The sequence below is a fragment of the Euprymna scolopes genome, chromosome 44 (assembly GCF_053919585.1).
Source record: "Euprymna scolopes isolate OS-2025 chromosome 44, ASM5391958v1, whole genome shotgun sequence".
In the NCBI taxonomy this organism is placed as follows: Eukaryota; Metazoa; Mollusca; class Cephalopoda; order Sepiida; family Sepiolidae; genus Euprymna; species Euprymna scolopes.
Window position 1 is genome coordinate 38,055,945 of NC_136525.1, and position 4,512 is coordinate 38,060,456.

Genomic DNA, 4,512 nt, shown 5'->3' on the forward strand with positions numbered 1-4,512 from the left:
AATTTCAAAAGGACTGTATAACTGGTTACGCTCAATAGTAGTCCTTGGCAGCGAAAGTCTTTGTTATTATTATTATTATTATTATTATTATTATTATTATTATTATTATTATTTAAAACATTTTGTGTCCTGCTCTTTTGCGCGAGGGCTAATATATATATATATATATATATATATATATATATATATATATATATATATATATATATATATATATATATATATATATATTAGGAGAGAGGATTTTAGGAATGATCCGAAAATAAGAGCGTATAATTTAAGTTTTATTCACATAAAGTTTAGATGAGATAAAACATCGGTACCGTCGGTTTAAAACCTGATAATTAGGGACCGTTTTAGAGGTAAAGTATCTGTATGTTTCCCCTTCCGGTTATAAATGTCGGTTATGAGTAACGGCTGAAGAGAGCTTGATATGGGTATCTAAAACGACCTCTAATTATCATGTTTGAAACCGACGGTACTGATTACTTATCTCATCTAAACTTTCTGTAAATAAAACACACCCACCCACACGTGTTTTATTTACACACACACACACACACACACACACACACACACACACACACACACACACACACACGCACATATATATATATATGTACACTTCTAAATTATATATATGTAATTAAAAATTATATTTATAACTTATTAGATGTTGCCCGGTCGTGTAATATGCTTAAACACCATGTTTTAATTTATGCAAAATGCGTACGAATTATTATAGAATCGATCATCTATTGATTATTGTATATTACGAGGAATAATTTTCCCGGTGGACTAATTGGCAAAAATGAATAAATAAATAAAAAATAAAATAATAATAATGATAATGTCGTTCATCAAATTCTGTTTGTGTTTGTTTACAATACCACGTCAGCGGATATTTTGGCCTATATGATGAATGTTCTGGTAAAGTTACTTCTAATTAACATTTAGTTTTAAAATATGCAAACGAAGAAATGATTTGCTGCGATTGTAAATGGTACCTCTATTTTTTTTTAATTGTAAATTGAATTCATTAATAAGAAAGAAAAATTAAAATAGACTGCAGAGGTACACCCGAGTTTGAACACGGGATTATCCGATCTGTAATCGAATTCTTTACAACTAAAATAGATCCGTAGATGACAATAAATATGTTATTTTTTTTAAAGAAAAAAAAAAAATGATTAGCTGAAATTTTATGATTTCGCTTGCCGATGTAACGTAAAATATTCCCTTGTAAAAATTATTTTTTTTATCTCTAAGAGAGAAAAGCTATTTTGAAGAATGGATTTTTTTCGATTTTCAATACTTATCGGATGAATTTCTGTACAGAGTCTATTATGGATATCCACTGTAAGGGTGTCTACGCGTTGAATTTTTGTGGCAAGAGTTACGCAATCTCCAACCACGTCTCTCCTGAGTCGGCGTTGTCAAATACTAGCGGCAATTGGAGGTTCAGGACGACTGGAAACAATGGCAAGATGAACAAAGAGCTCATACAGCGCCTAGAATTCTTATTAAAATTTATTAAAAACTAGCAGGGGACCCGGCGTTGCTCGGCATCGTATAAAACAATGAGAAAAATGAAGTTGACTTTGCACATATCTGTTATTCTTAGAAGAGAGGGATTTTCGTGTCTATATATCATTTGCTATCTCGAGCAAAAGAATATTTTACCTACCCTAGGACGGGTATTGCACAAATTGTTCCTGAAATAATTTTATCTTCCCTAGGACATGTTATTAACAGCACGAATAGTAAATAATTTTACCTTTCCATCAACAGGTAATGTACAAAACAGATTTTAAATAATTTTACTTACCCTCTGACAGTTAATGTACATATATATGAAACAATTTAACGCACTCTCGACAGGGATTGTAAAACATATATTAACAAATTTCTCTTCCCACCAAGGCCATCATAATTTTAAGAAAAAGGAATTCACTATTAGAAGATGGATCATTAGAATTTCCAAATAAATACATAAATGTATTGTCTTGGTTAGTGATTAGGTAACGCTTGCTTCACCATTTGGTACTAGCCAGGTTCAATGAAAGATTTTGTGGTTTGCGAAATTCGACTATCTCCAAGTTCGGCTAGACAGTTCTGTGTCACCCACAGTATAGTTTCAACCTGGTGCCCGCAGATTTTCACATGTTCGGACCTCTGAATGAGGCATTGTGAAGGCAGCATTGATTCGATAACAACGCTGTAATCGCAACCGTGAAAAAAAAAAAAAAAAAAAAAAAAAAAATGGATCGACAGGCGCTAATTTTTATGACCAACACATCAAGGGTTTCGTTAATTATTAGTAAATGGTGGCGACAATATAGAAAAATAAATTCTAGAACAGAAAAGATTGCTCGTTTCAATGTTACCACTCCCATTTTCGTAGCTTTTCAACTTCCAAAGCGGAAACCACACTCGAATATCTTATAAAAACACGAATGTAATATTGACTCTTTTCAATGTCGTTCTTTTTTTTTTTTTGGGGGGGGGTGTCTGATGTGTTGGGCCACAGAAATGTATATATATATATATATATATATATATATATATATATATATATATATATATATATATATATATATATCTACTTCATTTACTCACATAAATTTAATATACGAAAGTATAGATTTATGCGTAAACTTTAAGTATTTACTTCAAAAGTGGTCAATACGTAGGTAGAGCTAGTTAGTAATTTATAAAATATATATGGCGATTAAGCTACACTGAATATTCCGCGTTTCATCCACTATAGGATTCGTCAGGCTTATGCGCATAAGCCTGACGAATCCTATAGTGGATGAAACGCGGAATATTCAGTGTAGCTTAATCGCCATATATATTCTATAAATTACTAACTAGCTCTAATCACGTGACACGTCGGTAAAGAAATGGACAGTAAGTCAGGTAGCAATGAAGTAGAACGTTATTATGAGAAAGTGAACCCACTTATTAAAGGTCATTAAATTTTTTATATATATAGTGGATCCCCATCCCCAACATAGAGCTACACGAGTTACGAGAAATTCGAGATACGAGACGACTTCAGAGCAAAAATCTTCCACTACATACGAGCGAAAATCCAAGTTACGAGTTTCCAGATGCAAACACTAGGCGGTCGAGTGTGTTGTGTTTCACTACGTCTCCTTAGTGGTGCCATTTTAATTCGAGATATGAGCTTCATCCGGGAACGAATTAATCTCGTATGTCGGGGGTCCACTATCTATCTATCTATCTATCTATCTATCTATCTATATATATATATATATATATATATATATATATATATATATAAAAGCGAAAATGTATGTATGTATGTATGTGTGTATGTATGTGTGTTCGCTTTTTTTGTGTGTCTACAAAAGGCTTCTTTCAGAGAAGCGGTCGGTCGGTTCACAACTTTTTAAAATTTTTTATATCACATATAAATGGTAATATCTCACAGTTAACAACGAAGCTCGCCTGTCTATTTAATTTGCTCGATTTCGGGAAGATAAATATTCAATACTTGCCGCTCGCCGCATGTGGGTTAGTCTTTTTCCTATAACATCTTGGGGGTGCTGAAAAAAGCGTTCAGCAGTAAATTAATTTTATACCGCAGTCAAACTCATTAAAACGGGCACCTGCTAAATCCAACTAATTAAATAAATTCAAACGGGTTTCCATAAGCATCTCGTGGTGGGGCAATGGTTAACATGGCACGTTTTCTTTTTTTTTTTTTCACACTTAAATTTACAACTTTGCCTCAAGGGTTCGGGTTCGATCCTCATACTTACTTTTTTTTTAACCCCCCCCCCAAACACCCGGGAAACACCGGGTACCCCTCGCTAGTATATATATAAAAATCAACAAAAATCTATACACACACACACACACACACACACACACACACACACACACATATATATATACATATATATATATATATATATATATATATATATATATATATATGAACAAATGATTAATAAAACATGTTAAAAGACATCTTGAAAAAGAGTTAAAAACGTTTAATTTTAAAAAGGAAGCACAAGATAAGTGGATAGTCCTTAATCTGCGGAGTTTCGGAGAAATACTCTCCTTCTCATCAGAGGGCAGGAATTAGCAAAATGCGGGATCGGATTTTGCATGTAAAAGTATTTAATGAAACTACAAGTAAGTCACAGATCTTACTTGGTTAAAAAAAAGGGTGAGGTAAGTGGAATAGGAGGTAAAAGAAAAATGATAAAAAGATTTCACATGAATGGATAGTCCGGTGAAGGGTAAAAAATCCAAGAATGGTAAAATCCAAACATGGTCGAATTAAAAATTTCCAATACAATGGGTAAATTCCAAATGGTCCAAAATGATCCAAAAGGCAGAGTTCCTTGGAAAAAAATCACCAATGGAATGAATTCCACATCATTAAAAGAAAAAGCACTGGAGAGAATATTTAAAACACGTTTGTCAAGGCTGGAGGAATCAAGTAAATTAAGGTTTAAAAAAAAAATTTATTAG